Below are 12,842 nucleotides of genomic sequence, written 5' to 3'. Positions count from 1 at the left end.
TTCTGAATGAAAACATTTTTTTTTGAAGACTGATTTTATTTATGAGAGACACAGAAAGAGAGGAAGAGAGCAGAGACATAGGCAGAAGGAGAAGCAGGCTCCATGCAAAGAGCCTGATGTGGGACTCCATCCTGGATTCTGGGATCATGCCCTGAGCCGAAGGCAGAAGCTCAAATGCAGAGCCACCCAGGCATCCCTGAAAACTCTTAATTTAATTTTTCCTTGGGACTCTAATATTGTATGGCAACTAACTTTCTCTTCCTCTCAACTTTCCTTTTAATTTTGTTATATTAGACCATACGATGACTAGGGCTTATCATTCATCTTTCCAGGGTCAGGTTTTACAGTGGTCCCTTGGAGGAATTTTTGAGTACTATATTCTTAAAAAATTTCGTAACGTGTTGGGTGTAGAATATGGGAGAAGATTATGGCAGGGGCTTCAAAATAGTATCCTAGAACTTGAGTAATATTCAGTTTGGGATCTTGTGGTTATATAAAAGTATTACAAAGTTGATTTCTGATAGCAGATACTTGGTAGGATCTTAGCAAAGGAAGAATCTGATTTCCAACACAGTAGCTATTAGCATCACATTGCCTGCCTTAGAGATGTGATTGGTGTTCTTCCTCTGTGGGATTTCTTTCCTTTCCTTTCCTTTCCTTTCCCTTTCCCTTTCCCTTTCCCTTTCCCTTTCCCTTTCCCTTTCCCTTTCCCTTTCCCTTTCCCTTTCCCTTTCCCTTTCCCTTTCCCTTTCCCTTTCCCTTTCCCTTTCCCTTTCCCTTTCCCTTTCCCTTTCCCTTTCCCTTTCCCTTTCCCTTTCCCTTTCCCTTTCCCTTTCCTTTCCTTTCTCTTTCCTTTCTCTTTCCTTTCTTTCTCTTTCCTTCTATTTATTTATTTGTTTTTGAGGTATTTGTTAGGGTTATTTTAGGACAGCAGTATCCTGTTAAAGGCAACATACTATTATAGATGCAAAATCTTTATCTGTTTTTGACAATAGAAGCTACTCATTCACATGGAAGAGAACAATACTAAATGTAACAAATTTCTCATTTGTAATATTGATCCTTTAATTTCTAAATTTTGAATATTTGAATGTGCATCTACAGATTCATAACTCTTAAGCTTGACTTTTTAGTCCAACATGTGATGTTACTGTAGAATAGGAATGATATGAAAAAAAAAGATCCAGGGATAATTCTCAGTCTTTGCTTTTAACCCTTTAAAGTTAAAACTTTGGTCCCTTCCATTAAACACGTAGCTGTGAAACAGTTTAACATTCTTTGGTATGTCAGACTGGAAAACACAGTGACAGTTCTTTTGGTTGGCTCAGTCAGTAATCAGCCAGGGCTTACCTAAAGTCTATAAAACACAGGTCTCAAACTAGAAAATCATTGTAATCCTTCTAACTCTGCAAGTTGGTTGTTTTCTTGGCATCACAAATTAACAGCAGTATATGTGGATAGTGAAATGCTCAACTCTGGCAAGAAGAAATGGACAGTCTTTATCAAGGTAATCAGCTTTTGAAAGAGTAGTGGCTTTGAAGTTTTTATATGAGCAAGAATGAAAATGAGAGTCTGCTCAGCAGATTTGTAGAATCTCTGATAAATTTCTTTAGTGTCATTTCAAATCCCAGGAGCTCCATGTGAGATAGTTTTTATTTGGAGTTCTGTTATGGACATAGTCTATATATCTACTCTCACTGGACAGATCTGTCTAAGCATTTTTTGAAAAAGAATACTTTGAAGTCTCAAAGATGAGGTTTAATATCTTTACCAAAAGATGGCAGACATTGACAGATGGTTTCTAAGGATAATTCCTTGCAATCAAACCTTAATTTCTTTATAGTGCCAGTATATAAAATAAGTATCGGTATGTTATTATTACATTGCCAATAAGAAGTAGCAGTTGACTACCAAAAATAGACTTTTAAAGCACCAAACTTTTCTAGATCAGAATCCTGTAGCATGGTAGAACGAGCTCTTTTTTTTTCTTTTTTAAGATTTTATTTATTCATGAGAGAGACAGAGAGAGGCAGAGACACAGGCAGAGGGAGAAGCAGGCTCCATGGAGGACTGGAGACTCGACGTGGAACTTGATCCCGGGACTCCAGGACCACACCCTGGGCCAAAGGCAGGCTCTAAACCACTGAGCCACCCAGGCTGCGCCCCCCCCCCCTTTTTTAAGATTTTATTTATTTGAGGGAGGAAGGGCAGAGAGGGGTGGGGGGAGAGAGAAAAGCAGACTCCTCAACTGAGCAGGGAGCCTGACTGACATGGACTCAATCCCAGGATCTAGAGATTATGACCTGAGCCAAAGGCAGAGATGTTTAACCCACTGAGCCACCCAGGCACCTCAGTAGAACAAGCTCTTAAACAAGACTGACAGGTCTCCATCCTTTTCTCAGTTTTGGGTTCTTGGGCAAGTCACATAACTGTTCTGAGAGGCAGTTTACTTATTTGTAGAATGATAATACTACCTGTTCCGTGTGTCATAGAATTCTTGTGAGAATAAAATAAAAGGTTTATTAAAGCATTTTGAAAATAGTGTTTAAAGGATTCATGGCCATGACACTGTTTACACGCCTGTAATTATGATTGGGAAGGGAAAAAAATCCAGTAGTTTAAAATTCTTTATGAAATCAGTTTCTACACACTTTTATATTAGAACTAATGAAACTAAGATCTGGCTCACATAGCTAGTAACTTGACAGTTCTCAGGACTCTAACTTATGTCTCCTGAACAATTCAGTTACTCTTTTCCTACACACTATACTCTAACCCCCGCACTTTAGACTCAAAATTAGTCTTGCACTTCTCATGATCTTTCTCTTAAAGGAAGAGGTAAAACCTGGTTTTGCATCCTAATGGTATTTTTAGACAAAAGCATTTAAGATTGATTCTGAAAGGATAATTATAACTAAGTTGCTGAAGTCAAAGGTGTATTCTAGATTTTAATAGGCAAGTACCAGTATGATTAAGTATGATCCTCTTTGGAATCCTGCTTGCAGTCGGTGGACATTTCTTAAGGCCAGAATCATTTTAGGGTTCTATATAGAATGTAGTAAGAACTGTGTGATATTTTCACTGATTCTAAGTAAGTCATGATTGTTTATATTTTCAGCTATATAGTGGAATTATTTCAGAAGTAGAAAACACTGTTGACAGAAGCTGCCTTTCTCAAAACACCATTGAAATCAGAGTAATTTTGCTTCCTTTGCCAGTTATGACAAATAGCTTTCCATTTATAGAATGTCCTACAAGAATCTGAACATATTAAATCAAATAATCACTTTTCTTATAATGATGGATTTTTTTAAAAAATCTTAATTATTATCCAGTTATTACATTCTACATCATTAATAATGTGTGACTTGCCAAGAGCAGAATATTACAGCTGAAAAATCTTAATTTGATCAGATTTCTAGAACATTTAAAAAAAATAGGATTCAGAATATTACTTGTGCTTTTATACTTCTTTGCTATGTATGAGGTAGACTACTCGAGAGTTACCAATCTACATGAGACTAAACAATTCAGGGGGACATGAATTCATATGTGGACATTTGGCACATGTATTAAACCCCTAAGTCTGGTCCTTTGGAATCCCTTTAAAAAGTTATTAATTAAGTAGTCACAGATCATTGAACCAGAAGAGTCTTCTCCATGGTGTGCTAAATGAACTCAGATGAAGGTAGAGCCAGCAACTCTCCCTGCATGGTGTAGCTCTGTGGCTCGCATTGAAGATGTGCAATATAGATTACTTTCACTTCACTTTTGCTGTACCATCAGCTTCAGTATGCATCAGATGCCCAGTATATGTCACACAGTATACAATTTCTATATCTGTATAGTCTTTTGTGGGGGAGAAACTGAGTTTAATGATCTTGAGGTATTGTTTAATAACAGAATATGTAAGTTAAGTTGACCAGCTGTTGTGTGTGTGTGTGTGTGTGTACATCTAATGTAGAAGAGTGTGGGGTAGTGAGAAATTTCACACTAATTTTATTTCACACTAAGTAATTCTAATTGTTTTTTATACAGAACATGTGAAATTTGCCTAAGAGGCTGGCTTTTCTAAGTTAAATGTAAATTTGGCTTTCTTCAGAAACTGCTGCTATGAGTGCTTTGTCCTCATTCAGTGTTATTAATGCAAAATAATCTGCTTGCACCTAGCTAAAACACAGCTTCTTTGCCTTATGAATAGCACAGATACAAAACTCATCCACGTATTTCTCTTCAGGAGGAAACAAAACTTTTCCATAGTACTGGTGTTTGCTCAGCCTACAGGGCAGAGAATGAGATTTTTTTGCTTTTGATTGATTTTTTAAAAAAAGATTTTATTTATTTATATGAAAGAGCATGAACATGAGCAGGAGTAGGGTCAAGGGAAGAGGGAGTAGCAGATACCCTGCTGAGTCCAAACCCCAACATGGGGCTACATATCTGGATATCTTACCATACAACCGACTCCTGCCAAATCCAGACTTGAGTCAGCATGGCTCCATTGGTAAATAAAGCCACAACTTGGGAATTAGAGGGGAAGATTTAAAAAAAATAAAAAGGGCCACAAGTTAAAAAGAAAAGCCACAAGTGGTACTGATTGCTCCTGTGCATTAATAAGCATGCGCACCTGCCCCTATCCACTCCTATTGAGAGTCTAGCATTCCTGCAGATAAACACACCCTGTTGAGAGTCTAGCATGCCCAGTCCCCAGAGAACAGAGGGGTATGGAGAAGGTATTGAATTTGGTAGTACTGAGACTTCAGATTGCATTAAGTTGTTAAAATAAAAAGAGAGAAGGGAAAGTGACCAATACAGGCTTGCCAACTTTTATTTTAATCAGTTGGATGTTTAGAATCCCCAAAAGAAGTACAAATAAGTAAATTATAAGGAACATAAAATGTAACAGTGTAGATAGAATACATTTAGCCTTTTGAAAAACTGATAACTGTTTTTACTCTCCTCATTTAAGTATGAAAAATTTCGTCATCTGGCCCAGGATTTATGAATTTCTGATCAAGTGATCATAATTAACTTGAACAATAATGTAACAGCTTAAAATGAAAAACTATAATGTTGCAGCTCAACGTTAATTCTTGCCTGATGGTAAGCATTGCTGCAGAATAGTATTTTTAATTAATTTCAAGTTCATCAACTAAAGAGGCTTATAGAAAATTTGAACGCAACTGAGAAAACAATTCATAACAATCTCAGTAGGTTCTCACAAAGATGAGTGGTATACATTGCTGCATTGAATTAACTCAGATAAAATTCTCATGAGATTGTAGTATGAATACCTTGAGATCTTGAAGATGATTTAGGGCCTTGCTATTCAAAGTTTAATCCTAGGACTAGTTACATTAGCATTACTGGGAACCAATGAAAATGTAGAATTCAGGCCCTATCCATGACCTGCTGACTCATAATCTGCATTTTAACAAGATCCCCAGGTGATTGATTCACATGTGTAGCAGAATTAGATCCTGATTTAGGGCCTTTCTGAAAGCAGAGGTTTCAGTAGGTAATTTTCACATGGCCTTTGCCTTAACTAATTAACGAGTGTTCCAAAATGAAGATTATTAGAAGAAATAGGTTATTTAGAATAGCAACTAAAGACCAGCCTAAAAATGTGGTAGACAGAGCCCTTAAGGTAAAAGACATAATTGCTTATCAGTTAGATATAAATTTATATAAAGGAATTAGAAACTGTTCTTAAGGTTTATCTTTTCAGGCTTGCTTTTGTACTTAGGAAAACCTAGGGAAAATAGCAAATAGAGGAACTTTTTTTTTTTTTTTTTTAAGATTTTACTTATTTGAGAGAGCAGAGAGCACCAGCAGGGAGGAGGAGGAGGAGGGATAGAGGGAGAGGGAGAAGCAGACTCTACTGAGCAGGGAGCCCAACACAGAGCTTGATTCCAGGACCCAGATCATGTTCTGGGTGGAAGACAGAAGGTCAGTCAACCAACTAAGCCATCCAGGTGCTCTCAAGAGGAACATTTCTTAAGCTGGAAGAGATTCACGACACAATTTTTGGACTAAATTGTAACATGCAGTGGGATTTTGAAATAAATAGGAACACAAAATTGGAAACAACGGCCTTTGACTTTCTACTCCAGCCCCACCAGTTTAGGGCTCTGTTTACACTGAACATTGTAAACATGAGGATTCCTCTCTATTTTGACTTCTGTAACAGTGTTACATTTCGCCCATTCTCCCTCTACTCCACTCCCATCCCAGATAGTTTGTTAGCTTAAATTTGAGCTTCTTGAGGACAGTCCTGAACTTCTTGAGAACTTTGTCTAATATTGCTTACACAAAGACTGCTCACTCTTGAAGGCTAGTTTGAAGGGCATAGGTTTTTAGACACTGCTGTGTGTGATATGATCTGTAAAATTACAGTGCAATTTCTGGTAAAAGATATTTGAATATATAACTATCCCTTTTATGCTTGAATGTGGGGTTCAGAGTTTTTAAGTACCCTGTAATAATTAATTACCTCGAAGGTTTTCCTTCCAGGATGCTTACCTGAAAGCAAGCATATTGTTCAAAGATTGCCTGTCTTACTCTTATACTAGAGTTTGGTTCTCTTGTGTTATCAGTAAGTAGTAAAGTACCTGAATTGCCTCCTGTAGAGTAATGGAATGATCGAAGGACCTGAGCAGAGGGAGTCTTCATTGTGTATCTTCTTGTTCTTTTGGATTTTAAGCCCTTTGACTATATTATTAATCAAATAAATGGTCACATAAAATTTCAATTTAAAGAAAAAAATTCTAGACTTCACTAAGATTGTGAAATTTCTGATGCCAGCCAGTTTTGTGTGGAAAGGGAGAAAAGACAAGGCTTATATGAAATCTTGACCAGGATAAATGGTTTTGGCCTCCCTTCCCACTAACACCCTACATTTTTGATGGGGGATGCCTTCTCTTTCTCCCACAGCAGCAAGTAACTTCCAAAACACTGCTGGATATCAGGTTATCAAAGAGCCAGTGTTTATCTCTCACCCTATAGTCTTCAGTGTAAATATCCAAAAATAGTGATATTGGGAGAGACTAAGCCCTCTTCCAAATCTCTTTTATACATCTGTTAGTTTGCAGGAACCGGCCAAAATTGCATTCAGAACTCTTATAGGACCCTGCCACAACCTACAGTATGTAGCCCCATACTGTTTTTGTTTTTTTGTTTGTTTGTTTGTTTTTTTGTTTTTCCCCCAAAAGGGGTTGGTTTAGTTACTTTTGGAGGGTTTTTTTTTTCCAAAAATCCTGGGCCAGATTAGATCTCCTCCTTCCAGCTGTCTTCATACACCAACATAGACCTCTCTTTGCTTTATCTGGATACATTTTAAGGGAGCAGATACTATGACTGGTAGTTACCACTTCCTTTTAAGTTACAGCGTATGTAATCAGTCAGCAGAGTAACAGTAAGTTAGAGTTACATTACTGTCTGTGAAATTTAAAGTTTGTGTCTTAAATATTTTGATCTTCCCGATGAAATGAGAATTTTGGTGGGAGGGTGGGGCGGAGGTGAGGTTGTGGGAAAACAGTGTTTCCTTTGTTCTGTTTCTATCAGATAACTGGCCAGAAGGATACAGGCTGTTTGGGAACCCAAAGCCTCAGTACAGGGCTATAACTGGATTTTGAAAGTTTATATATAATACAATACATAATATAATCATTTTGATTAGATTAATTCAGGTTCAGTGGTATGCCTTTTACTTTCATCTGCAGCTGTTAGTCTTTTCATGCCTTTGTTAGAGCTTCAGTGGGAATGGAGTAATGACAGATTGTGAAAAACTAACTTTTCTGTTTTAGTCTGTTAATTTAGCTGAATTTTTCTCTAAATACTTTGTATGCAGAATATGAAAGATAGCTGGCGAATGCTTAATTGCAAGGTCACATTTGAAGATAGATATGTTCCCATAGGGCTATGCCTTACATATCTAATAGTTTGTGATTTTCTCAGAGCCCTGAAAAGAATATGAGCTTATATATTATAGCTGCATTCCAGTAAAATCTGCAACTTGATAGTGAAGCCTTCCTTTACCAATTGTGAGTGGTAGCACTAGGATATTAGGTGTGCCTATGATCATATTTGGCTATTTTATAGTTCTTTTGGGGTGGATTGAAAAACCATTTTCTATATGTTTAAAGAATTGTATATGTATGCATATGATTACATGATTTTAAGAAGTAACATTCTTTGTGCAATTCTAAGATAGGTGATGTATGCTGGTATGTAAAATCAGTACTGGATTAGAAATCTTTTCTAATCTTTACTCCATTTTTAGCTGATAACCTTGGGCAAACCACTTTTTCTGTGCTCAATTTCCTCCTGTAAAAAATAGGAAAGCAGCCAATATGTTATTTAAGATTTCTTAATATTCTGTGATTATTCATCTAATTTTACATAGTTAGGGAAGTTTTATAGATGAAGTAAATTGGCTCAGATGATTTAGTATGTGATTGAGAAAAAAGTAGATAATCATGAAAGGTTGGAAAGAGGAGAAGAGAAAAACACTAATGTTAGTAATAGTTGGTAGAAAAGCAGCAGATCGGGACACCTGGGCAGCTCAGTGGTTGAGCATCTGCCTTGGGCTCAGAGCATGATCGTGTGATCCTGGGGTTCCAGGATCGAGTCCCACATCGGGCTCCCCTCAGGGAGTCTGCTTCTCCGTCTACCTATGTCTCTGCTTCTCTCTCTATTCTCTCAAGAATAAAGAAATAAAATCCTTAAAAAAAAAAACCAAAAAAACAGATTTGTATTAGGGACAATGGATGTTCAGGACCAGCCCTGGAGTGCCTTTAAATATCCTTTCAGAAAGCATCCTTCCTGCGGCTCACTGTCCCGACCCCAAGCCAATGCTTGCTCTCTCCTTTCTGCTCTTCCATGTTCCTCTCCCACTAGTCATTGTGGCTCCTTCAGAGAACTGTCTTTCCCCCCGATTATTAACTCATGCCTACATGCTGCATTAAAAATTTTCTGGTTCCGGGATGCCTGGGTGGCTCAGTGGTTGAGTCTCTTCCTTTGGCTCAGGGCGTGATCCTGGTCTAGGGATTGAGTCCCACATCGGGCTCGCTGTGGGGAGCCTGCATCCTCCCTCTGCCTGTGTCTCTGCCTCTCTCTCTGTGTTTCTAATGAATAAATAAAATCTTAACAAAATTTTTTTTTTCTGGTTCCAGTGTGGCATTCTAAACTAACATGGTAAACTATGTGGATTTTTTTTTAAAGCAGCTTTATTGAGATACAATTCACATTCCATAAAATTTACTCATTTAAAGTTTACAGTTCAGTAGTTTTTAGTATATTCACAGAGCTGTGTAGCTATTACCATAATCTAATTATGGAATATTTTCATCTTTCTGAAAATAAATTTTGTACCCATAGACTAAATTGATTTGATCATACTTAATGTGGATTTCTTAATCACATATTTTGTACTATAGTTGTGGACCTCCCAAACACCATTTTATAACTCAGAGAGTGACTCCAGTGGTAGAGATTTTAGACACTGTGATAAGAATGTAGGAAACAGGTTGTTTTGGTGCTTGCCATGCTTTGCTTCTCTACCTAGTAATTAGGGCAGGCCCTAAAGATGGAATGAATGGGTTACCCCATTCATATTTTATTAAGGGTTAAGACGCAGAGTTTTGGGAAAGCTGGGCTTACATCTTGAGGGTTCTGTGGCTGGCCAGTAGCAATCACCGTGTACCAGTGATAAGGAGGCATGTTCCAGACTTACTGTGGTAAGCAGTAGTTGACTGAATGCCTCTCCACGTTGTGAATAGTAACCACCATCTATAACATGGATGTTTTGCATGTGTAGATCTTTACATGTAGGAATCTGTTCTTTAAAGATCCAAAGGAGAATTATTCTCCTATATGAATGTCTTCATTTTGATCATCTCTTTTCATTTTTCTTCTAACTCATTAAGTCTTGACCTATTATTAAGTGTTAGAATCAGTTTATTTTGTAGGTATTTTCTTTTTAAGTGAGAGAGAGATCAAGGGAGGGGCAGAGGGAGAGGGGGAGAGAGAATTTCAAGCAGACCTAAACCCAGTGTGGAGCCTGATGCAAGGCTTGATCTCACAACCCTGAGCCAAAATCTAGAGTCAGATGCTCAGCTGACTGAGTCACCCAGATGCCCCTGTTTTGTAGGTTTTTAAGTGAAATTTTAAATCAGATTTTTTGAGGTATAATTTTTTTGAGTAAAATAATTGATTTTAAGAGTATAATTGGATGAGTTTTGACATATGTATACAGTTGTGTAATCATCACCACAGTCATGGTATATGGAGCGTTTCCATCACCCCAGAGTTTGTTCATACCTTCTTTTAGTCATCATTTTCCTTCACCCCGATCCCAGACACCACTGACCTGCTTTCTGTAACTATCATTTTTTCTTTTCTAAAAAATTAGTGTCCATGGAAGTGTATAATATTCAGTCTTTGTGTCTGGCTTCTTTAACTTAACACAGTGTTTTGGGGACTTATTTATGTTGTAGCATATTTTGGTAGTTTTTTCCTTTTCATTGCTTTCCGTTTTTTAAGTTGATGGACATTTAGTTGGCTTCCAGTTTAACTCAATATTGAGTTAAAGTTATATGAACATTTGAGTATAGGTCTTTGTATTGACATAGGCTTTCATTTGAATAAATCCAAAGAGTGGCATTTCTGGATTATATGTATGATAAAGTATAGCAAGTGTATGCTTATCTATATAAGGAACTGCCAAATTGATTTCCGAAATGGCTGTACCATTTTGCATTCCCACCAGTAATATGAGAGTTCCAGTTGCTCCATGTCCTTGTCAACACTTGATATTGTCAATCTTTTCTGAGTTTAGCCATTTCAGTGAATGGATAGTAATATCTTATTATGATTTTAATTTGTATTTCCTTAAGGCTTGTTTTTAATGGTTGTCAATGTTTGTGGTTACTTGTGTTAAAAGCTCCAAATAGGAATAAGTTTTGTGGAGGTGGTTGTTTCTTTTTCAATTTTTGTTAGTATTTTGCTTTGTAACCTTTATGTTCTCAGAACATAATTTGATTCTCCACAATCAGCAGCAAATTTATTTATATTAATTGGCTTCCTAGTTGTCTAGAAATTGGTTGTACTTAAAATGTGATCATAAAGTAAATATGTTCTGTTTCTACACAGGAAATGATTGTATCATTAAGGTAATTCTTGGTGATGGTACCTTATCAATTAGGATTCTGGGGAAATAAAACCTAATGTAAACCTTCAAAATGGTTTTTCCTCAACTAATGAAAGGGTTCATAGCTGTATTTCAGAAGTCTTTTTTTTTTTTTTTTTTTTTTTGGTGAAGCTATAATATGAAAATTTTAAATCCAAAAGGTACACTCATTGACATTTGATAGTTGGGATGTATATAAAAGCACTATATATAGATACAGTACTTTGAGGCAAATTCTGTAGAAGTATTCAGATTTGAGATTTTAGCCTAATATGCTTCAGTACATCAAATGGTGAGGGTTCAGGCAAGTAGGAAATGGAATTCTGCTGCATGCTGTGTAATATAAATATTCCCCAACCCTGTTGGAGAAATTCCATCTTGTTCCCAAGAAGTAGAGGGAGACATTTGGTGAAATATCTGACCAGCCAAACTTGATATCCTGTTAATGCTTAATTTCCCTGAAAGAGTTTCTCTTTCTCTTTGAAACTAATTTTTAATCTTTATGTAACACAGTGTTAGGGTACAGAAATCTTAACTTGAACAAAGTATGGGAAGTTGATGGATACATCAGACTTGGCCACCCTCTAGTGGTTGTTATGGCCATATTGCAACTTCAACCCTCTCTTTTCCTGTACATCAGGAAGGATAAGGACTGAAGGGCTTATTGTTTCTAAAGAATTCTTTTTCATATTACAGAGTGAAATATCTGGACTGACAACTTTAGTAAGGATTTACTTAAAATACCAGCATTGGTTATCTGGGTAGTATGATTGTGGATGAATTCATTTTTATAATTATACTTGTCAGTATTTTCTGAATTTTATTCATGTAGTTTTTTGTTTAAATGAATAAACAAAATAAGGGAGACTCAGAGGTGAGAAATCTCCCCTTACTGATCACCTCTATGTGCTAAATACATACATTATCCCTAATCATTAAAATACAAAGGTGGGTTACCTTGATTCCTGTATACTTGGTTTATGTTCTGTGACCTATATTTCATTCAACCCTGTTTGGGGTTTTAATGGAACACTGATCATTCTCTAACATTTTTGTGAAACAGTTCTTATTGATGCTGTTCCTCAAAAATGCTCTTTTACTTCAGTCTTGCTCAGTAAAGTCCTCTTTATCCTTTAATGGCTATCTCAAGTGTAACTTAACTTCTGTACAACTCACCATTTCTGTGAACCATCCCATCAAGTAAATATATTGTGTTCCTCCTCGTCTTAAAATATTTAAATATAGTACTTATTACTTTCTGCTGTAGTTATTATTTGTGTTACCTATTTCCTGGCTTTGCCTTTTTATATCCTATAGCCCCAGAACAGTACATAGAAAGCACACCATAAGTAATTGCCTAAAAAACCCCTTATGTTGAGAGCTTCCGCCTACCTCAGTTGGCACTTTGATTGTATTTACTGGTTTATTGTCATGAGTTGCTTTGAACTGTAACGTGTTTTCCTAGAACCAGTATTTCAAGTGGTGTGTAGATCCCTAGTCCCTAAAACTGGTTTCAAAACTTTGAGGCACATTTTAAAAACTCCTAGAGTTTTTTAAAAGCCCAACATCTACATCACACCTAATACCAATTAAATCAAAGTATTTGATGGGATCCAAGCATCAGTATTTTTTTGTTGTTGTTAAAGATTCCCAC

General features: G+C 36.6%; 1 protein-coding gene across 10 annotated transcripts in view; it reads left to right on the top strand.

The window, feature by feature from the left end:
* ZFAND3 (zinc finger AN1-type containing 3) overlaps positions 1-12,842 on the top strand; it is a 331,540-nt gene that overhangs the window by 182,849 nt on the left and 135,849 nt on the right. The window lies entirely within an intron of this gene.

The sequence above is a fragment of the Canis aureus genome, chromosome 7, assembly GCF_053574225.1.
Source record: "Canis aureus isolate CA01 chromosome 7, VMU_Caureus_v.1.0, whole genome shotgun sequence".
NCBI classification, from domain to species: domain Eukaryota; kingdom Metazoa; phylum Chordata; class Mammalia; order Carnivora; family Canidae; genus Canis; species Canis aureus.
The sequence above is the reverse complement of the archived record's forward strand: the minus strand, read 5'-3'. Positions and strand labels throughout refer to the sequence as shown.